Source organism: Lepidochelys kempii, chromosome 3 (assembly GCF_965140265.1).
Source record: "Lepidochelys kempii isolate rLepKem1 chromosome 3, rLepKem1.hap2, whole genome shotgun sequence".
NCBI lineage: Eukaryota > Metazoa > Chordata > Testudines > Cheloniidae > Lepidochelys > Lepidochelys kempii.
Window position 1 is genome coordinate 124,104,717 of NC_133258.1, and position 27,938 is coordinate 124,132,654.

Below are 27,938 nucleotides of genomic sequence, written 5' to 3' on the forward strand. Positions count from 1 at the left end.
TGCAAGTGTCAAGCTTCAGATTGGCAATAAGGCATAAGCTGTTAACACTAGGGGTAAGTAACCACTGGAACAATTTACAAAGGGTCGCGTGGGATTCTCCATCACTGACAATTTTAAAATCAAGATTGGATCTTTTTCTAAAAGATATACTCTAGGAATTATTTTGGGGAAGTTCTATGGCCTGTGTTATTCAGGAGATCAGACTAGATGATCAAAATGCTCCCTTCTGGCCTTGGAATCTGTGAATCTATGAACACTTAAGTGATTTGGGGGAGGGGCATTTTACAGATGAGGGACATTGAGGCAGAAAGAGGCTTAATGACTTCCCCAAAATCAGGCAATCCCCGCCCCCCCCCCAAAAAAAAAACAGTGGCAAAAGAAGGCATAGACCCCCAAGAGTCCTAGCTCCTTATCTACTACCCTAATCATTATACACAGTATATTTTCACTGCACTACAAAAATAGGAATACAAGAAACCAAAAAAAGCCAAAGGAAACACATTTCCTGTAGAGGTGTGAAAAGGATATGTTTGGTCTGAAAATCTTGAACACATTTCTTTTGAAAGCATAATTTATTAAAATAAGCACATGTAATTCTGCAATTATAAATACAATATGTGCATTAAACACATTAGTTAAGAAGTTATGCTTTTAAAACTGCAAATCACTAACCAAGTGCATTTTACAATGTTTTAATGAGCACTTTTTCATATGGTATTAATATCCATTAGCTATGTTAATACAACTAATGCTAATAATGTACAAAGCCATTATTTTGCTACAAAGTCAATAATGGTTGGTAGTGATTTCTAGACTGAACTGCCTGAGAGGGTTTATATTGTGTTTAGTGCAGCGGTAAAAGTACCAGTGAATTTCTCTCTCTCTTAACAAAATTCTGGCTGCTTCCACGGAGGGTAATTATCTGGGTTGGGGTGATTTTGGAGGGGTTTTATGAATCAACACAGGCGCTGGGTAGAAATATCACACAGATGCCCTTCTGTCTTCCATAAAGCAACATATAGGGATATAGGGACATTTACCCTGTTTTCTATTGCTTGCTGACTAATGTTGTACTCATTGTTTCCTTGCACTTGCCTGTCTGTCTGTATCCATCTGTTGTCTCTTGTCTTATATTTAGATTGTAAGCTCTTTGGGACAAGGACTGTCTTTTTGTTCCATTTGTACAGCACCTACCACAGTAGAGTCCTTCTACAGGACTGGGGCTCATAGATGCTATGATTTAAAAAATAATTAATAAAAAGAACTAACCATCTTCATAGGTACACTATGGGTACCTGCCCTCTCCTTTGCACAGGTATAAATTTCACTGTTATGAGATAAGCAGAGGTAGGCCTGACCTGCAAAGTCTGGATTCAAACTTGCCCAGCGTACATGGTGGATGGGCTCTGAGATGGATTCAATGCCAAACTGAAGTCAATGGAAAAACTCCCAATGACTTCCATGGGCTTTGTATCAGTCCCTTGCTTTGAGCTTATCTTTAAGTATAACTTAGATATATTTTATCTAAATGGATTTTATTGGCTAGATTCTCTCTTTGGAACAACTATGATTGTTATTTTGCCGGATAATCTGATGAAATGTAATAGTTGTTTAGTTAGTGGATGGAATGAGGAGTGATTCTTGGGAGAAATTCTACTTGAACTTGTAAAACAATTTGCAGCTACATTATACTGCTTGCTTTAGGAAAACATTTATAAGCTGATTTGCAAGTAAAATATTTTATTATACTAATATTTGGAACATTTTATGCTTCTGGTAAAAGTCTTGCATGATTTTAGAGACCATTCTTGCATTTTTAAAATTAACCATATATCTTGTAAATCAACAGAGAGAAGAAACCACAGTGGTTGGCTCAAATATTAAGCATACAGATTTTAATAATTGCATGTTCCTGTTTAATTTTTAATTTACTTAACCACAGCATTTATTCTAACTTAAGACAACAATGTGCCTGTAAAATGCAATTATTTGCAACTTTTCTCATTTTTGTACAATATACATATACTCCATTCCCCATATAGTTTGTTTCACGTTCTCTAGCTTCTCACAATGTTCTGGCTTTTGGAAATACCCTGCTGTAGGCTGCAAAAGTGAACTTTTAGCCAATGTGTTTAGGAAAAGAATCAGGCTTATTGTGGCATGATTCATTGTCATTAGATCCATAAGATTGATGCGTGCAGTAGAAGCTGTTCCAAGGACCTCATCCATCTCTGGTTCTACCTCTTCAGCTTCTGGCTCTAGAACTATTTTCTTCATCATAAACCGACATATACCCATTGCTTATGTAAGGTTTTGCTTTCAATAAAACCGGTGAATGGGAGCCATGCTGGGAAGGCCAAGATGGAAATCTCCAATCCACCTACCCTACCGTAGGAAGAGGTTTGGGCCAAAACCAGAATTACTAGTTTTTATTCTTAAAGCCTGAGGAAACCATAGCCAACCGAAAACCATACCAATAATAGCAGCCCATGCTGCATTCCCCTAAGACTGAGTGGGCAAGAATCATAAAGTATGGGGTGACCCCAAATGACAAGGACATGAAGCAATTTAGTGTCTATCAAGCTGCTTTTAAAAATTCTATTCTTGAGCTAGTGTTCCAGTCCATACTTGGTTCCCTCTGATGTAGGTGCAGAAGGACTCTTTTGTAGTTTTAACACTATTTTCTGATGCCAGATAAAAACACTTTAAATGATACTAGTGATTTTTTTTCACACCATACGGCTGTTGGCTGCTTCACAACACATCACCACCATCTTGCTCTGGGATTCCCACTGCAAGTGCGGACTTTGGGTCTGAAGAGGCTCTTAGGGTATGTCTACACTGCAATCAGGCACCTGTGGCTGGCCCACACCAACTGACTCGGGCTTATGGGGCTTGGGCTAAAGGGCTGTTTAAATGCAGTGTCGATGTTTGGACTCAGGCTGCAGCCGGAACTCTGGGACCCTCCCTCCTTGCAGGGTGCTAGAGCCCCGGCTGCAGCCTGAACCCAAATGTCTACACTGTAATTAAACAACGCATTAACCCAAGCCCTGCAATCCTGAGTCAGCTGGCGTGCTCAGCCGCAGGTGTCAGTGTAGACATGCCCTAAGAGGGTGGACATCTGACAAGTTGTAATCCGCTCTAGCATTTGTGGAGGCCATAGACATGGTTCTTATCTCATCTTAGACTCACCTAGAGTAAGTCAGAAGTAACTCCATTAGACTCAATGGGGTAAAAGCTGTGTAAATGAAATCACAAGCAGGCTCCAGGTGAGGAAGCTCCAAAATCTTTAGATAGCAGTGTGGAGAGCATAGAGGAGCAGAGTAAGGCTTTGGTTCAATGTCTGACAGAAACCTTGATAATCCTGGAAAAGTAGGTGAGAGCCAGAAAGGTAAAGGTCCATTGTCTTGAAGAACAAAAATCCAGGGCATCTCCTGACATTTAGGAAGGACCTTGATCTCCTAACTCCTAAAATTAAATATTAAAAGGAACCCTGATTTATCTGGGAGGGGTTTACAGGACCCCCTGTAGAAGCGAGAGAATGATGGAAGCATCATTAGTATGATCCTGTCAAATGGGCAACAGAGTAAAAATTCCTGATGTGGAAAAATGAGCTGCTGAAGTAACCTACAAATACAATAAAATTATTCTCCCTGGATCTGAGTTTTCTGCTGTGACCTAGACATGGAGGAAAGAGTTTGCTTCCTGAAATACACTTCTGTCAAAAAAGGAACAGAGTTTCAATCACAGCAAGACCGAGGATATACTTTGGAGACAAAAGGTATATCTTCTGGCATTGGAACTCCAGAAATAAATCCTCTTTGAAAAATTACAGCTGGGCACAAACTAAAGTGCAGCCATAGGAATTGCATACACAATCAGACCAGTGGTCTGTCTAGTCACGTATCCTGTTTTTGCCAGTGGCCAGAATCATGTGCTACAGAGATAATATAGTGGATAATTACACCCTGCTCCTGCTCCCTTTGAAGTCAATGGCAAAACTTCTATTAACTTCAGTAGTGCAGGGTCAAGCCCCTATTGAGCAGTGGGAATCTGAGAAGCAAATTTGGATCCCAATTTTGCAGATGGCCCCTGTCTTCACAATGGGCCAAACCAATTCAAACAACTCTAAATTTTGTGGTGATTGAAATCTGGATCCAGATTCATATTTTGTGGCTTGAGCCATTCTCTAGAAAAAAAAAAGAAAATGAGAGTAGCTTCGTAGACTCTACCCGGAATAAAAGCTGAGTAAATAATTTGTAGCAAATGATGTATTTGGTGAATCTGCCCCCCACCTTTTTATTTTCCCACAAACTATCCATCAGAAGCTCATGGGTTTCCTGCGTTTGTTACTTGTTATTATTTGTGCATAAGTCTTGCTCTGTAGATTGTTCATGAGCAATTCATTGTGAGTATTCAAAAACTGTAACTCCAGTTTCAAGCTGTGATGGCATGTTTTATCAGGTGGTTATTTTTCTGTATCCTGATAGAAGGAACTCTCAGAAACCAGTTTCCAGTGTGAATACTCAACCTTACAAGTTCATTTGCTTTCCTATGTATATTTTTAGTATCATTTCTATTTGTAATAAAGGTGCAATAGACCTGGTAAGAGATTAAACTGTATTATATTTACAGGCCCCAGGTACTTGACAAGAGGTAGGGTTACAAAAGTTTATTAACCTTGTGACATGACAGAGGTCGCTATCTACTAACTAGTAGGTACAGTTACAGCTTCCTCTCAAAAAAGTCGAATGCAACAAACCATAAAATATCATCTTTAAATGAGAGCCTCAAACTAATTCAACCAATTAATAAAACACCGATAGAGTTGTCGGGATGGAAATGGAGACGATGTTATGAATCAGCCTTGACTGATTAGAGGATTATTGTGGCTCTGACTCTGCAGACATCTGTCAATAGCTGCTATCCCTGAACCTGAATGGCTTTGTGATAGCATGACCCCTTGTTCTCAAAACAGTTCCTTCTGCAGCAGCTTATTCAGACTCTGAAGTGGATCACCACTTCTTGTCACCAAAGATGAAGGGTCAGATTCTCTTGGCACCGACAGTTATGCAGGGGTTTCTGTGATTTTTATAGTCTCCCCAAAAGCCCCAATAATGCTGACCGCACAAGAATGGGCAAGAGCTGTTGTGGCGGAATGGTGGCGAGCAGCAGCCAAATTGTTCACAATAGAATAATTTCTGTGACAGGAACAGCTGGTGATGTGACTGTGCCCTCCTGATACTGTAAACAAAACTCAAATATTTTCTTTTGCTCTTTGTGAAATACCTTACACAGATAACAATAACTGTTGTGTCTTTGATATTATGATACAGAATATGGGGACAAGGCGCTCTGCTTTATCAAGCCAACTATATAGGTAGCACTGTGCTCTTCAATCGTGCATGTGAGCTGTCAACATTTTTTTTGGCTTTAGTGGTGACGCAGGCTAAGTAGGGCTCGGGCAGCTACCATAATTCTAAGGTGGCACCAGAATAGTACAACAACTGCTGTGATCACTCACCAGCATGCTAGTCTTGGACTGCCCTTTTCTGGCTGCAGAGTTATTGCTCAGTCATTCCCCTCTGTGCAAAAGGGTTGTCCTTGCTTCTGCTCAGTCAAGTACAGCAGGAGCCTCTCTGTCTCAGATATGCCCCTGATTCTTTTGCACATCTTTTGCTACTTCTGGTGAAAAAGGTTTCTTCTGCACGATGCCTTATGTGAGCTTGGATTAAACTTTCAGTAAATGTATCATTACATTATCCTGATTTTTGGCTCTTCATAAAATGAGCTAACTGTCTGGTGGTTCATCAGTGATTTTTCTGTTTCATGGTAAGCACTGACGTCACATATACAGTAAATTCTTGTTGTATTTTTCTTTGTGGGCGTATTTTCTGAGCTATTTTCATTCTTTTCCATTTCCCTGTTCTTTATTCATATTTTGTGTCCATAATTTGCTGACGGTTTTTAAAAGGCTTTTGGTAATTTGACCTTTAAGATTGTGCCAAAGTGGAAAATGTATCTTTCAAAATATTTATGACAATAAAGTAATAATGCTTATATCTACACTCTTAATTACCAGGATTATCTAATTGTAAATAGCCAAATCCTGGCGATAGGCAGATTATGTGATCAGAAGGCTTTTAGCAGGCCCCAGTCTCAGGATCTAAGTTAAAGCTGATCAGGTTTACATTTAATTCACATGCTGCTTTGCAAATATACTTGCTTTTTTCTCAGAAGAAGAATTTGTGTAACTTGCCACTGAAATAGAGGAAAAGATGCCCATTGAATTAAATGGGCACTGGACGGGGCCCTAACTCCTTACACATTTTCTGCTTGCTTTGAGGTCTGTGTATTCCACTCCTGTGGGGTTTGAAATGTCCCAGGGATTCACACGTTTGGTAGGCCTAGAGTATTGATTTTTACATTGCTAACAAATGCCAGAAGAGTTTAGCATAACTTTCTTTTCTAATTACATAAAAATCTGAGATGTATCAGAGGGTCACAGGGGAGGGTGAACCATGGCCTTTAGGGAGCACAGAGCACAGGAATGTTTCCTTTCATTGACTGAATGAATTATTTTTGGCCAGCCAGCAGGACTTTCCCATAAGGTAGACTTCTACGAAACTAACATCTCTTCATGGGCCAGTCTGAGTGGTGAACAACGTAAGCCACCATCTGTGTGCTTTCTGCTATTTTGTAACTGAAGGTTATTACTGGAGGTTATTACTGCTAGTATTTATGGAATACTCTGTGGGCATGTCCACCGTGCACCAAAACACCGGTGGCTGGCTCGTGGCAGCTGACTTGGGATCACGGGGCTTGGGCTGCAGGGCTATAAAATTGCAGTGTAGACGTTTGGGCTTGGGCTCCCCAAACCCTATTTTGAGTGTAGAGAATTGGTATCAAAGAGAGTGCAAAGCTGAGTCAGGGAAGGGGATAGAGGGATGGTTAGGCATGAGGACGGTGAGAGAGCACAGGCAGTGAGAGGGAGAGGAAAGGAACGAAGAACATGTTCCTGCCGATAAAATTTAGTAGCACCTCGGCGATGAAGGTGTGGAATTTGTGGTAAATGACAGGAAGCCAGTGAAGAGCTCTGAAGAAGGTGATGAGATGGAAGAAACAAGGTGAGAGTAAGATGAGTTAACAGCAGTGTTTTGGATAGATTAGATTCTAGTGCTTCCACACTGCTGCATTCACTTCTCCACTGCTGCCCTCCTTTCCTGGGGTTGAGGGAAACAATTACTTATATATCCTGAAGTATAAAATGCATCTATCCTCCATTTGAGGTGAAAGTGAGAACTACCCCAGCTCAACTCTGGAGTCTCCCCAAAATGTTAGACTCCTATGAGGAGTCCTTTACTTGTCAGGCTTCTAATTTTTAGATACACTCATCTTCCCCAGGTCCAGTGATCGACCCTCTCATAGTGTCTAGCTACATTGTTTAATTTGGTCTTCTCTGATTACTAGCACTGTCCCAGAACAGTGTTGTGAAGCACTCTGAGGCGTACTTGTGTAACTACAGTCACAGAGCACAAACACAGTCATCTACAATAGCCTGCATATATCCTTTGTGGTGTCTGTTACATATACTAGATATACTGTCCAAAATTAAGGGTATGTACCTTCAGAAAGCATTGCCTTGGCTGCTTATGACAGTATAGCACCCTAAGGGCTAATATGAAAAGCAACATAGACAGTGTATTGTAGGTGAACATCTTTTTTTTTTTTTTAATTCAGGGAAGAACTAGTTTGGTTGAGCATGGGTTGGATGACTTTCAAAGGTAAATGCTTAAGGCTTCTTTAGAGGAACTTGATATTGCCTCTGAGTCAGAACAGGCCTCTTAAAGTGCAGCAGGACCAAAAAAGGACTTGAGGTTATGGTGACCACACATCCTTGACGCCCTGGAAGAGTTCCCGAGTACAGGATGATATTTCAGTCCTTTGCATTCCCCAGGATGTCCTTTTGTCCCACAAAGGGCTGACAATGTCAAAGATGAGCCAGAGAAGAAGGGTATATGTCTAATGAACCTGTGTAGCGACCAACTAGTACTGTCCCACTGTGGTGACTGATTGCTGCCTTTCCAGTCTGTCAAATGAAGGAGCACCAAAGTCAGGATGTGAATTCTCATCCTGAGACTGACCCCTCCTGGCTGATCTAACAAGTCTTCAGTGGACTTGGAGTCACTGAATTAAATAATGTATGGGAAGGAATGAGATGGAAAAAGATGCCCAAGGAGAGTTACCAGCAAATAATTCACCAGTACCAGCAAATAATTCATCAGCAAATAATTCACCTCCTTCTGTCTCTCTGTTCAGCATGAAGTGTTTGTTTTGTTTTGTTTCCTTACCTATATGGTTTGTTTAAGCTGATAAGAAGAATCAGAGTAAAGTTAAACGTCAGGGCCCCATGCAGTGATAAAGATTAGAAGATGGTAGCTGCTTGCATTCCTAGTTTGGATTTCCTCTGAGTGGCTTTCTTCATACATTTAATATTATTTCCAGCCAAAATCTTTGATTAAGTTACCTTTATAAAGGCAAAACACTCACTTGTACCTAAAAATCTATCAGATCATTGCAGTTATAAAACAACTACCACAAAAATGCTTGGAAGGTAAGAAAATATACATTAAGATTAATTTTATACAAATAAATGCTTTAAAGTCTGTAAGCTTATGAGGGCCCAGTCCTTTCCTTTGTTAAGTGCAACTTGCATTGAAATAAGGGGGAATTCCACCCACATAGCTGAGGGCAGAATTGACACTTGAGAGCTAAGGTGAGTGTCTACTCCGAAAAATAACTGGCCACCCAAGTACAAGCCTGCCAGACCCTCTAGGTCAGTGGCTCTCAACCTTTCCAGACTACCGTATTCCTTCCAGGAGTCTGATTTGTCTTGCATACCCACAAGTTCCATCTCACTTAAAAACTAATTGCTTACAAAACCAGACACAAAAATACAAAAGTGTCACAGCACGCTATGACTGAAAAATTGCTGACTTTTTCATTTTTACCATATAAATATAAAATAAATCCATTGGACTATAAATATTGTACTTACATTTCAGTGTATAGTACACAGAGCAGTATAAACAAGTCATTGTCTGTATGAAATTTTAGTTTGTACTGACTTAGCTAGTGCTTTTTATGTAGCCTGCTTGTAAAACTAGGCAAATATCAAGATGAGTTAAAGTATCCCCTGGAAGACCTCCCCTTCCCCCCAAGGGTATGTGTACCCCTGGTTGAGAACCACTGCGCTAGGTCCATACCAAGGTGGCTAGCCTGTGCCTCAACGACCACACTGCTATTTTTTGCATGCTAGCTCAAGTGGAGCGAGCACACGTCTGTGTATGTGGGCTGGGAGACATGCTCCCAGGTGCAGTGCAGAGAGACCTAATATAGACACCTTGCTGTAACAGAAATGTGGTGCACATTTTGAGAAATGTGCATGAGACTGCTAACAACATTATAGAACCAAAACGCATTCTCATGTCAAAAGTGGGATTGGTTCTTCCAAATAGCCTAAGCAGATGCCTTCATGAGGCTAGTAACTGTATAACTCATAGAGCCAGCACATAGGTTAGCAACCTTAACTAATTGAGGGCCGGTCCCATAAAATCTACTCATCAGGATAGATTAAGAAACTGTGATCTGAGGCGTTCTCCATGATTTCTGGCTGCAGCGGAGCAAATTCATGGCAGAAGGAATAGTTTGGCCTTGAGAGGGGTGTGGCTAGCGATAGGGTCTTATGCCTTTACCCCAGCCAAGATAATGAGAAAAATCCTGCACACTTAAAATGTGCATGGTCTCTTTCTTTCCAACATGTGTCAATATGCTTCATTCACAGATGGTGTATCAAGGGAGCCCCGATGGCCAGTTACAGCAATTCCTGCACTAATGTGAACAGAGCGTTTGATTTCATGGTTTAAAATAAAATGACCCAAATATAATTACTGAAGCTTATTAATTTATTTGTTATGGGTCGGTTACTCTTCATACGCTATAGCACTTGTTACAGGAAGGGCCAAGAGGATTAAGGCTTTAGTTGAGCACAGTTTGATTCCTATATGAAAATTGGACGAAACGAAGCACTAAATTGCATGTTTTATGATGATATCTTATTAAAGAACAATTCATACCCAACTTTGAGTGCACCAGCTTCATGTTGAATAGGAGCAGCGTGAAAACGACAGCATCGTGAAGGCTACAGTTAAGTCTGGATTCAAGTCCAGCATAACAACTGAAAGCTGTTACATCTCACAGCTATTCATGGCAGATGTGGGCTGAAAGTTTCAGTCCAGTTTCTAGTGAACAAGTGTCTGCATCACTCCTGGCACCTGCACCATACAGGTAAGGAAACTGGCTCCACAGCTGGCCCCAGATTTAGCACAGCTAATGGATTGCACGTGAATGGAGACCCAACAACCATCTTCCCTCTCATGGCGTGTGGGCGTTCCTCCAGGGATGAGGCACACTGAGGTGGCTGGGGTTCTCATTGGCCAGCTCTGTTATTTCTCTGAGGACACCTGGGAAAATTTAGCCTTGCAAGCGTTCATCATTATTTATGAGCACTAAATTCACATTCACAAAACTGAAGAAAAGTTGTTCAAGGCTGGGCTGCTAGCACTGCCTGCTGTTAAGGTTGCTTCAGCTTTGCCAAATTTTAACTGTTTGGGCTGAAATTTTCCACGCTGGGTGTCTGCCTCCGGCTGAATTTATGGAAAATTACACCCAGAAGGATTCAGCTGTTTCTGAGAATGAGATTAAGAAAAATAACAATCCTGTCTTCAGAGCAGGAGTTGAATAGTGTGCAGTAAAGAAGGCCTGGGGCCATACATTGAACAACAAGGAGAGAACAAAATATTGAATAGCTGCTTGTTAAACCATAAGCTCTCCTGTGCCCTCATGCCTATACTTCCCGCCCCGCTCCCCCCGCAAGAAGGTTAGGATGCTGGTGTGCTTGATATCATGCTATCATAGCCACAGGAGATGCGTGTGTGTGGGGGGAGAGATTTCTTCCAGGGTTTGCTGGCCCTGCTCGGTCACATGATGCAGCTGGGCCCCCTCCCTGCATGGCAGCTGCTGGAGCCAGTGAGCTGCGAGCTGTGCCCTGCAGGGAGAGGCAGGAGCAACAGCTGGGAACTGCAGGGAGGGGCCGCTGCTTTCCGGGAGGGGAGACTGAGGGTAAGGGCGGAGCCTACCTTGGGGAGAGGGCATGACTCGCACTGTTCTGGGGGTGGCCGAACCTTTAAATTGCCCCCACCCCCATCAGGTACGGGTCATCTCTGCCCACTACCTATCATGCTGACCAGCATTGTTTCCTTGTGCTCCCCTGTCTGTGTCCATCTCTTGTCTTGTGTCACACTTAAATTGTAAGCTCTTTGCGGGCAGGGACCATCTTTTTGCTCTATACAGTGCATAGCAGAATAAGCTCCTGGTCCATGACTAGGGTTCGTAGGCCCTAGACTAATACAAATAAATAATAATAAGGTGACCACGATCCCACATTCTGTGCACTGAATGAGGCAGGGGTTTTGTGGAAAAAAATAGTATGTAATGCAGTAATTAAAGACTGTATCATAACACATATACACAGGGGGAGGGGGCAAATTAAGATTGCCTATGCAGCCCATGGCATTTCCTAATTTTTGAGTGCTTGATAATATAGCTTTTTTGGGGGTGTTCATATGTATATGAACCGTCTCAGGGTGGTGGATTACCTAGGCTGATGGAAGAACCCCTCCCTTCAGTGTAGGTAGTGTCTACACTGAACCGCTACAGCGGCTCAGCTGCAGTGGCTCAGCTGTAGCGTTTTAAGTGTAGACACACATTCAGTCCCATTGACTTTCAGTTAGACACAGGATCCTAAGCCAACTTGGGACTCTTGAAAATTTTACGTGATATGTACTAAGCATTAATTTCAAGTTGCATTTCCAAATTCTTTCTAATGTTGTATTTTTTTTTACAAGCACAATTATGTGTAGTTCGTAGTGGATTTGTGTGAAACTAAAATGCAAAGAAATGTTAAGCATTTTAAAATATCCTTAACTGTAGGCTTACATATGAAAAAGATAAATAAGCAACTCTTGCCAGACAGTACTTGTTTTTCGTGAAAATCAGAATGTTTTCGTTCATGATCAGATATTTAAGGGTTCCTTCCTTGATGCAGGAACTCCCACTGACAGTGATGGATCCCATAGTATCAATACGTTCCTTGCTTTCCAGAAGCAGTGCCATACTGAGAGATTCCCATCTTTCCATACTGAGGTTCCTTGGCCATCCCTAATCTGTTGTTGTTTTTGTGTGTGTGAATTTTAACGATATATATTTTTAGAAACTGCCATATGGGCCATCAGTTTCATCTCTCCTCCCAACCATTTTGAATAGTTCTGCCATAAAAGACACATACCTGTGGCCTAAGACATCCCTTACAAACCCTCTTCTAACTGCTAAACCTTCCTTAGCCTCACAATGAAAACTGCACCAATGCTAACTACCATGCCAGCTGCTTAACTTTCCTTCTTCCCTCAGTGACAGGTATCCTGTTGCCAAACCTTTTAAAATTCCTCATCACTTACAAATGGAGGGCCTATCATAGCAGAGGAGACTAATAGAGCGTGGCTTGTTTACCCTAGCAAAAGGAAGGCTGAGAGGGAATATGACTACTCTCTATAAATACAGCAGGGGGTAAACACCAGACAGGGAGAAGAGTTATTTAACCAAAAGGACAATGTTGGTACAAGAACAAATGGATATAAATTGGCCATGAATAAATTTAGGCTGGAAATTAGATGAAGGTTTTTAACCATCAGAGTAGTTAGCTTCTGGAACAGCCTCCCAGTAGGAATAGTGCGTGTGTGTGTGTGTGTGGGGGGGCGACGACAACTTAATGAATTTTAAGATAGAGCTTGATATGAACAGGTTTATATGATGGAGTTGTCTGTGATAATAGGGGACTGGATTTGATGAGTCAGGAGGTCCTGTCCAGTCCTATGATCCTAAGATAATCCACTCATCTGACTGCTCAAAAGATCTACATTGAAAATTACACACTTCAAAAGAACTGAGGACCATGTCCAGGAGCACAGGCAAAAAGAAAATGCTGATTATAGGACAATGATCACTAAAAAGCTTGTCCTCCTCGTGCACATGTATAGTGCATGGACAGGACCAAAGGGCTGTCCATGTCTGGAAGAAACTGGCCAGAAAGACCCCAATGGGAGCTCATTTCTAGAATTGAGGAAGGGTGGATGGCTGACAGTATGAGGAAGCAGACTGCTTTGGTCTGCTGATTCTGCTGAAGAGGGGCAAGTTTTTGATGGCAGTTTTTGTGACATGGAGTTTAAGTCCAGAAGGGAACATTAGCTCATCTAGTCTGACCTCATCTGTGAATTAAAACAGATCCCTATTTCCTAAGCACAGAGATCCCACACAGAACACCTCCCAACAAGACAATGAGGATCAGTCATTGTGGACCTGGCTCATATTTGGACAAGTGACCCATCACAGCGTTTTTCAGATCCCTTAAGCCATCTATTTCCCTGTGACTCAGAAGCTGTGCTTTTGCATGGGGGAGACAAATATACCTCTTTTCCCCTGCATGCTTAACCTGTGTGTGATTTTTCCCATTTCCCAGTTACGGAAAAAGAGCAAGGGGAAAATGATCAGCCGCGGTAGAAGTTCTCTCTTTCCCTGCTAGTGTGTGCTACGTTCAGTGCATGGGGAGAATATGTCTGTTACTTACATTCGTTTTAATGGAAGTTCCCTTTGTAAGGCCTCAGTTCAGCAAGGCACTTAAGCATGTGCCCAGCTTTAAGCATGGGAATAATTCTAGTGGCTTCAATGGGATTGCTCATGGGCTTAATGATCGACTTGTGCTTAAGTACTTCAGTGCCTCGGAGCCTAAATCCCCAATATATCAAGGATATTCCAAAATAGATCTGGAGATAGGCCAGCACTGCAGTTCCTGTCTTAGGTTCTGTACTGGGACCTTTCTGTTTGTGTAGCTGTTGTTGGGAGAGGATGGCAACTTCCAATCAACAGCAGGATGCAGGGTTATTTATTGAACCGTTCCATCTCATGTGCTAGTTAACAAAAACCAGCATAATGGTGATAACCTAAAATACATTGATGGAGAAAAACCTTTCTGTTAAATTAAGTGACTGTTCCATTTGTTACAGGATCTGGGCTATTACACACAGCTGGAATGCTTTCTCTAAATTGGAATAAGGATGATGCATTTGTCTACAGCGATAAAATTGAACCCCGCAGGAAATTATTTTGTTGGAATTCATAATGAATTGTAACTAGGGAAGGGGAAGCCAGTTCAGGAGGAAAGAAAAAACTGGCCTTAACCTTCTCCCAGCCATCAGATGGAATCCAAACTTATTTCAAGTTCAATATGGAGATGGACCCTCACCTCATCTCTCCTTCCTCTTGATATTTCAGCATCTTCCTGCCTCCCTGGTGGTCTTCCACTAGGCTATACCAGCTTCCTTCCCTAGAAACTCCCCATAGGCTGGGGCTCCTTCCCAGCCCATAACCTTCAGGAACCACTCTTCCCTCTGTGCCTTTGAAGATCCTGCTGCAATACACAGAAACTCTGGCAGCTTCCAGCATGACTGCTACTGACTTCACATATCACACGTTCTGGGGTGCATAGCCCACTGGAGAGTCCTAGTGGATACCACTTCAATATTGCAAGATTATGGGGAAAGGAATAAATAGAGGTCTTTTGGAGAATGATAGGGACAGGAACCTGGAGGAAATAAGGGCTGTAAAGAGGGAGAGGCACACATGAACAACATTGAGGGGAAGGGGGCCTTCGGTATTTTGGGTAAGTATCTAAATGTCAGGGGAGCCCATGTGGAAAATGGACTATACAGCCTGCAATCAGGGATTGGGTTGGCAATCTGAGGTTACAGCCTGGCCATCAATGGAACAGACAAGTCAGTGGATTCTAGAATCCCAAAGAATGCGGCTCATGTATAAATCTGATAATTTAAAAGTGGACTTCTTATGTAGCAAACTTCTCAAAGGTTGTTTTTCCTGTATTGGGGCATATGTGGCTTCCTAACCAGACCCCACATTAGGGTGCTGCTGATTCCAGAATGCCCAGAGTCACAACTGTTCATTCCAAGTGTTGGCTTGACTCTTATAAGGGGCCAAACAGCCTACATATCAGAACTAGTTCAGAGCCAAGATAGTGTCATAAAGAAGGTAGGGGTGGCCTGGAGACATCAGTGTATTATTGCGTGTCATGCACGTCCACAGAAAAAGATGAGGGTCCACAGTTGTTTTCACCTTGGAATGCTCATTTTAAAAGACTTTTATAAGTAAAATTTTACATTGACATTATATGGTAACCTTGGCTTGTTTGAAACATATATAAAGGTTCCAATTTCAGTAGCCTTTGTGACCTGGGTTGTTTGAATTACTCCTTTTCCCAGCAGGAAAGCCTGATGCTGCATAAAGAATTACAGAGTGCAAATGCAGGCAAAGCCATGGCATACGGGAAGGAGAAGCAAAATAATCTTGAGGGATTCCAACTTGTTTGAAGCACACACAAGGATTCTGATTTCAGAAAACCTTTTGTGAGCAGAGCTGTTTAAAATACTCCCAGGAATTCTAAGCATGCAGTGAGGAATTCATTTAGGAAACTCTGCTTTATTACAGAATACATAAGCATTAACTGGAGCAGGGCAATCAGTTTTCCACATGATGATCTTTGCTGTGACTTCTCCCAGGAGAGGACAGAAATTAGTTTATTCTTGCCCTTTACATTGTGATATTCCTATTAGATTAGGTGTTAAGAATCTCCTATCCATCTATTCTTGCATTTTATGAAAGACCTGATTTACTACTGTGTTACTCCAATTTTATGCCAGTGTAATTCCACTGATTTCAGTTAAATTACATCAGTATTACTCTGGCATGACACGTGGTGAATCAGCCCTAAGATTTTGAGGCAGGCCTATTTTCTCTTGTTAGCCAATGAAAATTTTCCTGGTTCAGTTTATTGATGGTGCATTTCAGTTGTTAAAAATCTTCTTATAAATAAGATGGATAGTCAGTTTGTCCCTATTGAAAAACATCAACTGGTCCTTGTCAGCCTTCACCAGACATTACATTGTGGTGTGGCCCTGCATATAATAGTAGCACCTATGTGTCTCATAAAACATTCTTAGAAAAGCACCTTCTAATTGTCTTACAGTGCCTGGCTGGACATGCTCTAAATCGGTAAAGTGTAACAAAACTCACTGCAAATATTTATTAATGACTTTCCATCACTCAGCCCCAACATAGCTCTGTGCTCTCTAACACTGCAGCATCTAAAGATGTCAATCAGAGAATAGCATGATAAAATATAGTGCTGGATATTCCTGTTCTAACGCTAGATCCAATTCCCTGATGCAATATTAGCGTTTGGGGTGCTATATTGGGTTCCAGGTACGTGTCTAAATGTAGTGGATTTCTAGCCTCGGTGCCTGGTAGTCTAGTGGCAGTGCATTACATTACTATGGGGAGCCTTCAAATTAATATTCTGGCCTTGAGTTGGAGCCGCTGGCATGGCAGGGGCTGGGAGTGCTGTGGATTCTGCTTCACACTTGTGCAAATGGGGATTAACTCTATTAAAGTCAATAGTGTTACACAGGTATGAAACTGGCGTGAGAGGCAATGGCCTAGAGTTCTTTGTTCCTGTACAGGAAGGGAGCCTGCCCAGTGACCCACTTTCAGTATTGCCAACCTCAAAAGTTCAAAAATCGTAAGGCTGGTTTAAAATCATGAGATTATTTGAAAATAATCACTTCGGTGTTCTTTTTATTTGCCTTCTGCATTTTGAGCCTGTAGGATACACTGGGGTCACATTTTTGAAGCTTTCTCCATAGTCATGAGGGCTAGAAATTTACTTTTTCTTTAAGAATGAAGGCTGAAATCATCACAGATCAGCTTGACTCCAGGAGCTGGGGTTTTAAGGAAAACAGTAATTATCATGAGACTCACGACAAAATCGTGACAGTTGGCAACGCTGCTTTGGCAGATGAATGTGTAGCCTACATGCTTTATATGGCAGCATACACGTGTCTCTGTTAAAGAGAGAGAATGGGGCAGCACATAATGAAGTGAGGGTTTATGAATTCTTGCTTGACTTAGCTGAGCTTATGAGGCGAAGATGGTGCCCTACAGAGATCCAGAAATGGCTATTGTGTATGGTGATCCCAAACCCTGTACCATTTTGGATACAGGCTGCAGACTTCTGTTTTACCAGCAAATGAGAGGACCAGCCAGCTGTTAACCTAAGGCTTGGTCTGTTGCTAGCTAGGGAGGTCCCCAGCCTGTTTCTTTGCTGACAGGATTCTGATGTGTTTCAAAGGTCTGTGACATTGCCTCACACACACAGTGTATACTGTGGTCATCACACTTTAAAGACTGAGACATCAACTCTGAGTGGAGATCAGGGGGGGATGTGTCTTGGTGTGTGTGCTGAAAATGTTCTGTTGAAATCTGTATGCAGTGTAGTTGTAGCCATGTCAGTCGCAGGATATTAGATAGACAAGGTGGATGAGGTAATATCGTTTATTGAACCAACTTCTATTGATGAGAGAGACAAGCTTTTGGGCCACACAAAGCTCTTCTTCAGGGCTGGGAAATGTACTCCAAGCATCACAGCTAAATGCAAGGTGGAACAGATTGCTTAGCAAAAATAGTTAGCACGTATTCTAGGGAACCGTTCCAGGTAGAGTGGTCCATTAAAAACTCTATAGTCATAGGACAAATAAGGGGGGAATTAGTGGGTTACAGATTGTTGTAATAAGCCATAAATCCAGTGTCTTTGATCAGTCCATGATTTTTGATGTCCAGCAGAGTTATGAATTTGAGCTCCTGGGCTCATCTTTTTAAAGTGTTGCGTGCAGGTTTCCCTTGAGGATGAAGATTGAGAGGTCAAATATAGAGTGATCGTTTTGTGAAAGTGTTCACCCACAGGAGATAGGCTTGTATTTGTCCTATGACTACAGTGGTGTTAATGGACCACTCTATCTTAAATGGTCCTTTAGAATGTTTAGCATAAATAGTTAGCACATAATCTGTACCACCATACATTTAGTTGTGACGCTTGGAATACCATTCCCAGACCTGAAGAAGAGCTCTGTGTCACTCGAATTTTGTCTCTCTCATGAGCAGACGTTGGTCCAATAAAAAGATAGTACCTCACACACCTTGTGCTCTAATGTTGAAACCTTACATTTTACTATAGGTAATAGAAACAAAAGTGGGGAAGTCTGAATAAGAAACACCAGTATATTTACTGTCGAATAGCTTTTGTTTAAAAGGTTTCAGAGTAGCACTCATGTTAGTCTGTATCTGCAAAAAGAAAAGGAGGACTTGTGGCACCTTAGAGACTAACCAATTTATTTGAGCATAAGCTTTCGTGAGCTACAGCTCATTTCATCGGATGCACGTAGTGGAAAATACAGTGAGGAGATTTTATATACACAGAGAACATGAAACAATGGGTGTTACCATACACACTGTAACAAGAGTGATCAAGTAAGGTGAGCTATTACCAGCAGGAGAGCAGCGGGGGGGGTGGGTCGATGGGAACTTTGTCGTGATAATCAAGGTGGGCCGTTTCCAGCAGTTGACAAGAACGTGTGAGGAACATTGGTGGGGGGGGGGGGAGGAAATAAACATGGGGAAATAGTTTTACTTTGTATAATGACACATCCACTCCCAGTCTTTATTCAAGCCTAAGTTAATTGTATCCAGTTTGCAAATTAATTCCAATTTATCAGTCTCTCATTGGAGTCTGTTTCTGAAGGTTTTTTGTTGAAGAATTGCCAGTTTTAGGTCTGTAATCGAGTGACCAAAGAGATTGAAGTGTTTTCGGACTGGTTTTTGAATGTTATAATTCTTGACGTCTGATTTGTGTCCATTTATTCTTTTATGTAGAAACTGTCCAGTTTGGCCAATGTATACGGCAGAGGGGCATTGCTGACACATGATGGCATATATCACATTGGTAGATGTGCATGTGAACGAGCCTCTGATAGTGTGGCTGATGCGATTAGGCCCTATGATGGTGTCCCCTGAATAGATATGTGGACACAGTGGACAACAGGCTTTGTTGCAAGGATAGGTTCCTGGGTTAGTGTTTTTGTTGTGTGGTGTGTGGTTGCTGGTAAGTATTTGCTACAGGTTGGGGGGCTGTCTGTAAGCAAGGACTGGCCTGTCTTCCAAGATCTCTGAGAGTGATGGGTCGTCCTTCAGGATAGGTTGTAGATCCTTGATGATGCGTTGGAGAGGTTTTAGTTGGGGGCTGAAGGTGATGACTAGTGGCGTTCTGTTATTTTATTTGGTAGGCCTGTCCTGTAGTAGGTAACTTCTGGGCCACTGACATGCAGAGGCTGAAATTGTGGAAAAGCAGCATCACTTGTGTGCCCCCCCCACTATTCCTCACACGTTCTTGTCAACTGCTGGAAATGGCCCATCTTGATTATCACTACAAAGGTCCCTCCCACCCCCACCCTGCCGCTCTCCTACTGGTAATAGCTCACCTTACCTGATCACTCTTGTTACAGTGTGTATGGTAACACCCATTGTTTCATGTTCTCTGTGTATATAAATCTCCCCACTGTATTTTCCACTGAATGCATCCGATGAAGTGAGCTGTAGCTCACGAAAGCTTATGCTCAAATAAATTTGTTAGTCTCTAAGGTGCCACAGGTACTCCTTTTCTTTTTGTTTAAAAGTTATTCATAGTATTCCAAGTGCTATTTACAGTTTTATACTATTTGCAATGTCTTTTATGTGCACTAAAAATGTTTGTTTTACTATGCAAATGTATGGTTCTCTCTCTTTTAAATTGACTAGGAATGTTAACATCCATTTATCATGGTTTTACGTACAATAGGCCTGAGGTTTAATTCTGTGTAATGCTGTCTGAAAAGTCCAAAAAGACAAAACTCTGGCCTGTGTGTCAGCAAAGAGCTAAGCTGAGCTGCAGGAAGAAGAGAAGTGCAATAGTTGAATACAGAATATTGCCTTAGCATCCCCTATCCCCAATAACACCTGGAATAACATCAGTGGACTCTGAAGAAAAGGGAGTCTAATGTGGGGCCTTTTGAAAAGGGAAGGCCAAAACATTGGGAACAGAGGGCTGTTACAGACATGGAGAACTCCCCTAGATGCTGATGGAGGTCCAACTTCAAGTCCTTTTGCTGATTTCTGCAGTTGAGAGTATTAAAATTTGCCTGTACTGCCAGGAAAGGGACAGCTAATGGGAGAACAAAGACTTCCTTTCTCTCCCAAACTGAGGCAATAACGCATGGTCAGGATTAAAAATAAATAAATAAATAACTGGAAGAAAAGCTGTTTGTGAAAGAGGCTGCATATACACCAGTTATTTACCAACTCTGCCAAAATCAGTTTCTTCTAACAGGAAAGAATAAATCTGCTGGGCTAATGTTTCATTTATTAGGTTCCCAGGGAAAATAAGGCATGAGAACTGTAAAGAGGAAGTTGGCAGCCAAGATTGCGGATAAAGACTTGAACGAGCCCTGTGGATCCTGTGGGGAATATGCAAATGCCTTTAATAGGGCTGTGTCATCTTCACTGGAAGCTGTTTAAACATGAGTAACATTCTGAATGTTTGATTGTATGACTATGGCTCAGTTAGATGTTAATCGTGGCTGTAGTAGGTCAGGTGCTTGAAAATAATTACCAGCTGAGCTCAGGGTGTTTCACTGGGGTTTTCAAACTCTTTATTCAATTAACTAGCTACTTCCCTGACACGATGATGAATGGGTATTTTATTTTCTGTGCGTTGCCTCTGCTCAGCTGTCATGTAGGGTGTTTTCTCACTTCATGGACTTTGAGGAATTTAGCGTTATGCTTCCGCCACTTCCAAACCTCTATTGCATCCCTGTCTTGTTCCCTATCTGTGTTAATAGACCCTCCCGCACCTCCCCCATCTCTCTGCCTTTCCCTACCTGTTCCCTCCCTGCCCCTGCATACATTCCTCATCCTTGGGTTAGTCTGCAGGACCTCCAGGAAATCTATTGGCAAGCCCCAGGCTTGACCTCTTCAGATCCACATTCCATCTTGCTGTCAGTATTCTTCTTCAGGCTGCTTTTTACACAACTAGCCAAAAATGATAATACTGACTCTTTAAGATTGGAGTTTGGGAGTATAAAATTATGGTCATTCTTTTTCTTTTCTTCCCCACCCCCCCATGACCGTGTTTTTGTTTCATATGATATTCTGTCTCATATTTTGCTTGCTTGCATTATTGGCCTAGTTAATAGGCAGTACTAATTACGTTAACTGAGATGGTGCATGTATTTTATTGCTTCAGGTTATACACATTGCTCAGTGCATTGAGCGTTCTCTAAATGGATTTTTTTATATATATATTCCTACAGGAATAACTAAACAGAACATTTAAAAAGAGAAGAGAGTGAAAAGATTCCACCATCTCATGCAGGCTGTGTTGGAAATTGTAAATTCTGAGGTTAGTTCTCAGTTACGGAAGCAGTAATCCTTCTTCCAAATTTATATTTAATTCTTCAGTGCAGGATGCATCCATCCATCTATCTGGTTCTTCTCAGCATCTGAGCACCTGACAAAGTCCCCAGTTCTGATATGGTCTTGGCCAGTGAAAATGTTTCTGGGTTTCCTGTTATATATGTCCCAATGGTAATTTATTTCAGGGGCTGTCATTCCTATATGTTTTCTTCTTCTTGCATCTCTTTGCTCCTCTAATGGGAAAATAACATCCAGATAGTTGCACCTCTTCGACTGACTCTCATCTCAGCTTCATCTACCATTCATTCTTGCCTATTTTTCCAACTTTATTGAGAGAAATTGGAGAAATGGAACAGAGATGGTATTTCTCAGGGAAGGGACAGTCCTCATTTCTTGCCCAGTGTGAAGAGAGGCATATTTACTCTGGGTATCTAAGGGAGACTTGGTCTCTGAAGCAGTCTGGCAGGTGGATGTTGATGGTATCACAGGAATAAGCAGATCTGAATGTTGGTTCTAAGTTGTCTTTTCTTTTTGGGGCCTCCAGTCCTGAAATTGGCCTGATTATTTTGAGGTGCTGATCACCAAAACTCTTATTGACTTCAGTAGGAGTTGTGGGTGCTCAGCACCTCTGAAAAATAGCCCATTTTGTTTAGGTGCCTATGCACGAATTGAAGTGCCTAATTTAAAGCTGACAAGTTTGAAATTTTCGCCCTGATGTTTCCATGTTCCTGGTGAAGCTTCCCCAAATGGTTGAGAACTCTATTGACTTGGAAACTGGAAAGAGAGACAGGGATATGCTTGCTAGTCTGTGCCATTCCCGTATCAGCTGTCTTCACTGAAATGATAATAGCTCTATTGAAATTCTTTTATGTTCAAATATTTTATTACTTTCATAAAAACAAACACCTCCCCCTCTAAAGAAAGAAAGAAATGTAACAAACAAATAATATTGAATGGTTGTACAAATTGACATATAAAATGTATATATTATATAATAAAACACTGGAAAAAACTTCATAACATAACGAGCAGAAATAAAAACAAACGTAAGGAAAAAAAGGGGAGAAAACAAGACATATAAAATTGTAATTGGTGAAATGTTATGATAATATGAGTGTAAAAAACACCACAAATATTATACTATACACACCGGATGACTCTCTGTTTTCATGTGAAATTATTACCCCTGTAAAGCTGTTGAAATTCTGCTAGAATTAACTATATATAAAAGAGGCCAGAAATCTGGAACATATAGTTAGTGAAAATTTCTTGCAAGATGTCTCCAGATGTAAATGGAAACTGAAACAAACAAAACAAAAACCAACCACAGAAAAGAACAGCTACTTCCTTACAGTAACTGTGGTTTTTTGAGATGTGTCAGCCACATGGATTTTGCTCTTGGTGTGCATATGCCCAAAGTGTGCAAGATTGGATCCTTCTGGCCAGCAGAGTCTGTGTGGCCTGCAGATTTCTGTTTGCTTAGAAGTGAGTGCCACTAGTCCCGCTAACTTAACCAAGGACTGTAGGACAGGCCTACCAAAATAGACTTCACTAAAGACTAATGTGAAAGTATGGCTTGAACTCCATGTAGCTGCCCTACAAAATTCATAAATAGGGACATTCTTCAAACATGCAGCTTAGACTAAGTAGTGGAATTAGTTCCAAAGTGGATAGGGGGATTTAACTTTGCTAGCTCGTAATGTGCCCCATAGAGACCCTTTTTTGATAATCACCTCTGTGAGGATATTGCTTGGCCCTTAACCCTATCAGCAAAAGCCATGAACAGTCTGGCTGTGTTCCTGGATGGTTTTTATTCTGTTAAGAAATTATGATAATCCCTTTACTACGTCAAGTGTGTGAAGTTTAGCATCCTCTGAGGTTGAGTGAGACTTGGGGAACGACACTGGCAGGTCAGTGGACTCATTCACATGGAACTCTGACACAACTTTGGGCAGGAACTTAGGATGAGGTCTGAGGGTGACCTTGTCCTTATGTATAAAGGGGACCTGTCCTGAGGGCCTGCATCTCCCCTACCCTTTGATCTGATGTAATGGCTACTGAAAAAGCAGCCTTCATCAATAAATGGTATAGGGAGCAGGTTTGTTATGGTCTCACAGTGGCGATCCATCAGTCTTCCAAGTACTGTATTGTGGTTCCAAAAGGGAGAGGGTTCCTGAACTGGCAAAGGGGAAGGGAACATGGATTAGACTCCTAAGGAATCTTGTTACCTTAGGATAGGAAAATACTGTATGACCCTAGATAGGAAGATGGTGCACAGATATCACTGATATAGGACCCTCATGGAACTGAAAGAAAGTCCAGATTTTTTCAAGGCTCTTAAATAGTACAATATTGCTAGAGTGGGTGCTGTCATGGAAGATAGTTGACGTTGAGATCCCCAAATATAAAACCTCTTCCACTTAGGTTTATAAGGTAGCCTAGTTGAGGTATTCCTGGTTTGGAAAACAATGTTTTGAACTTCAGTTGATCAGCTTCTTTCAGTGGATGTCAACTAGAGTGACCAGACAGCAAGTGTGAAAAATTGGAACGGGGGTGTGGGGTAGGAGCCAATATAAGAAAAAGACCCAAAAATCAGGACTGACCGATTTTATGAGACTATCTGAGATAGAGCAGGTGAGATGTGGCGGGGCTGTTTGGAAAGGTTCACCACATCCAAATTCCAGAATTGTCTGGCCCATCCTTGGGCTATCATGGCCGTCAGTCCACCACCTGGCTTCAATTTCATCAGGACCCACAGTATCTTGGGGATCAGGGGTAAGACATACATTAGTCCTGCTATCCAGGGTATGAGCAAGGCCTCTGGCAGGGCACCCAGATTAGAGCCCCCGCTAGAGAAGAGTGCTAGGCATTTGTTGTTATGGTCTGTGGCAAGCAGGTCTATTGATGGGTATCCCACTTGTGAAATATCCTCCGCAAAACTGAGTCCTTGATCAGCCACTTGTGGTTGTCTGAGAAATGGCTGCTGAAGTGATCTGCAAACTAATTTTGAGTGCCTGGAAGATGCAGAGCCAGCAGTATGTTTTGGTGGCAAATGTACCGAGTACAAAGATGAATTGTCTTTTGACAGAGGGAAAATGTCATGGCTCCTCCTTCTCTGTTGACAGAATGCATAACTGCGGTGTCTGTCAGCACTGGAATGTAGTAGCCGTAGAAATGTTGTATGTGAGATGGATAGCTCTGAGTTCTAGGATGTTTATGTGCCTGTGTACTTCCTGACAGAACCACAGGCCCTGAGTTTGAAGGTTATCCAAATGAGTCCCCATCTTTGAATGGAGGCATCCATGACCAAAATATTGGTAGGTAGAAAAGCAGAGAAGGGTACTCCTTGGCACACCTGAAATGAGTCTTTCTACTAGTTTAACAAGGAGAGGACCTCTTGGAGGACTGTGGCCAGAATGCAGTGTTTCCTGGGTAGATATACTGACTGATTTCAACCACCTTTGCATAGTGCACAAGTGAAGTCTGGCAAACTGTCATTTAGATACATGAAAGCATATGTGCCAGAAGTCTAAAGGCGTGCTCGTATTGGTTTCTTTGGGTGAGCATGAAATTGATTGATGAAGTTCACTATACCTTGAAATCTTTCTTGTGGAAGATAAGCTCACTCTCATGTGGACTCTAACATGACTCCTATGAGCTGTGTTTTGAATCAGAGTATGGAGTATAGATTTTTCTTTGTTAACTTACTTTGAGGCCCAGTGTGGCAAAGAGTTAAGGTTATTTGAATCCACTCAATAACCTGTTGGGTGATCTTCCTGGGATTAGACAATTGCTGAGATACGGATGCACCTGACTCCCCTGTCTCTTTAAATGAGCTACCACAACTGCCAAGCACCTGATGAACACCCTTGATGTTCTGGAAAGACCAAAGTGCCAGATCCTGTACTGGTAGTGACATGTTACTACTAGGAATCTCAGGCACTTCCAGGGATCCAGAAATATGGATAGATGAAAATCAGCATCCTGAAGGTTGAGATAGATCTAGTCTTGAGCATCTAACAACAGGATTATGGAGGCCAGTCATCATTCTGAACTTGAAAAATGGCTGATGGATTTTTGAGATGTCAAAGGTCCGGAATAGGACACCAACCACATTTCTTCTTTGTAATGAGAAAATAATGGGAATAAAACCCCCTGCCCTAGAACTCTGGGGGCACGTCCTCCTCTGCTCTGAGTTGTAGAAGGGAGTCCATTTCTTGTTTCAACAGCATCTCATGAGAGGGGTGTGATGCTGGCAGCCCAGATGCCAGCTTTTGCCCAGGCTGGAGACATTACCTAAGAACTGACAGCCTCCGAGCTGGAGACCAGACCTGGTCACCTGTATGTGAGTTTTGCATTAATCTTATCAGAATGTATTTAGTGTTTATATTCTATGAAATGCTTGTACACTGCTGCATGTATTAATCTCACTTATAATATCTATATCCCATTTTATAAGGTAATATTTAAGTGTTTGCAATGTAAGTGTAACAGTGTTTGCTCTGAAACTGTAAACCCTCACAGTCAGGAGAGAAACATTACCAAGTGTGAAATGCTGTTTTGCCACAGGAGGTGTTATCTCCTGCCCAACAAAAGAAGGCCCATAGACACCAGACAAACCACTGTGGAACATCAGAGGACAAAATACTTTGTTGATTGCTCCCCCTTCACCCATGAAGAGGAAATACTGGGCCCATCATCTTGAACTCTGGGGGAACCGGATAAAAATCCCTCACAAGAAGAAACTGCATCTTTGGCTGTTTGAACTCTGAAGGGCCAGAGACTCTAACTGGAAGCAAAAGGTCTCCAGGGGCTGCCTCCTGGGTCTGCCCTGAAAGACACTTTGAATAGACAGATCACTACAACACTGTCACTCATAGGATTTGGATGGTAACTCATATGTTTGTATATGTTTGCTTGCTTAAACTTGTAAATAATTCTGTTTCCTTTTTCCTAGTTACTAAACCTTTGGATTGTTTATTTCAGGATTGGCTACAGGCATTGTCCTTGGAGTAGGATCGATCTAGGGTTCCAACTGATCTGGGGGTAGGTGACTGGTCTCTTGGGATTGGAAGCAACCTAAATGTAGTATGATTTTTGGAATAAGTGACTGTTATCACTAAATCTAGTTTGTCTGGGCCGCAGGATAAACGGGAGTGTCTAAGGTCTGGTCTACACTGGGGGGGATCGATCAATCTAAGTTACTTAGATCTACTCACCGCAGTGTCTTCACTGCAGTGAGTCGACTGCTGAAGCTCCCCCATCAACTCTGCCTGCGCCTCTTGCTCTGGAGTACCAGAGTCGACAGGAGAGTGCTTGGCAGTTGATTTATCGTGTCTGTACTAGTTGGTTTATCGTGTCTATACTAGTCAATACTAGACGCGATAAATCGACCCCCACTGGATCGATCACTGCCCGTCGATCCGGCGGGTAATGTAGACAAGCCCTAAGAGGACTGCCTGTGACTCCATGATAAAACTGTAACAGTGATCCAGGAGTTCATATTTGTTCATGGTTTGGTGAAATCTAATTATAGAACATACTACCAGCAGTGGCAGATTAACACATAGGCGCTGGCCAACTTGGGGGCCCCTGGAAAAACAGATTCCGCAAGCCCCTGCAGAAGGTGTGGGGCTGAAGCCCTGGCCCCGAGTACCCCAAGCCCTGGCAGGGGCTTCAGGAGTGCCGGAAGCTCCTTAGAAGTGGGAGGATTGCTGGTGCCCAAACCATGGCCCCACCCCTCCTCTGCCCCTTCCACCAAGGTGCTGTTCTAGGAGGGACAGCTTAATGGGGGGTGGGGGGAGGCGGAGGCCCTATTTCTGACAGTCTGCTTTGAGGTAGGGCACACACGGTTGTGAGCCACTCTAGGCAGCGTGACACTTCCTGTTTCAACAGTATCTCATGAGAGGGGTCACTGAAAAGGGATGGGGAAAAACGGGAGGGGGGAAGAAGGGCCTGGAATTGAATGCAATACTCCTTGCTGACAATCTCCAAGACCCATAGGTCTGAGGTGACCCCATTTCAGGATTCCTGACAAGAGAGGTGGTTGTCAAAAGGTGGGGATGGCTGGAAAAAGATCTTTGGAAAAACTTTCTGCTGGGCTTGCAACAGTGTCATATTTGCTGCCAGGAGAAATATGCTAAGTATGCCACAGCTGTGGAAGAGGCAAAGGATTGTCTGCTGGGCCTCATCCATCTTTGAATTAAAAAGTTTACTGCCCTCCAAGGGAAGGTCTGTGATTGTGATTTGGATCTCGCTGGGTAACCCTGACGCTTGGAGCCAGAACGATCTCCACATCGCCACAGATGTAGCCATGGTAAGTGCTGCTGTGTCCGATGCATCGAATTCTGCTTTTTCACAAGTGTGAGCTGCCTGTCATTCATTATTGATTTTAGTTCTTTTAATTCAGAAGGAAG

At 42.2% G+C, this 27,938-nt stretch overlaps 1 long non-coding RNA gene across 1 annotated transcript; it reads left to right on the forward strand.

The window, feature by feature from the left end:
• On the forward strand, positions 1-27,832 carry LOC140908278 (uncharacterized). Its single transcript, XR_012157822.1, has 4 exons — positions 1-53; positions 26,092-26,412; positions 26,509-26,568; positions 27,652-27,832. It is a non-coding gene; the product is annotated as an uncharacterized lncRNA (long non-coding RNA).
• The last annotated feature ends 106 nt before the right edge of the window (positions 27,833-27,938 follow it).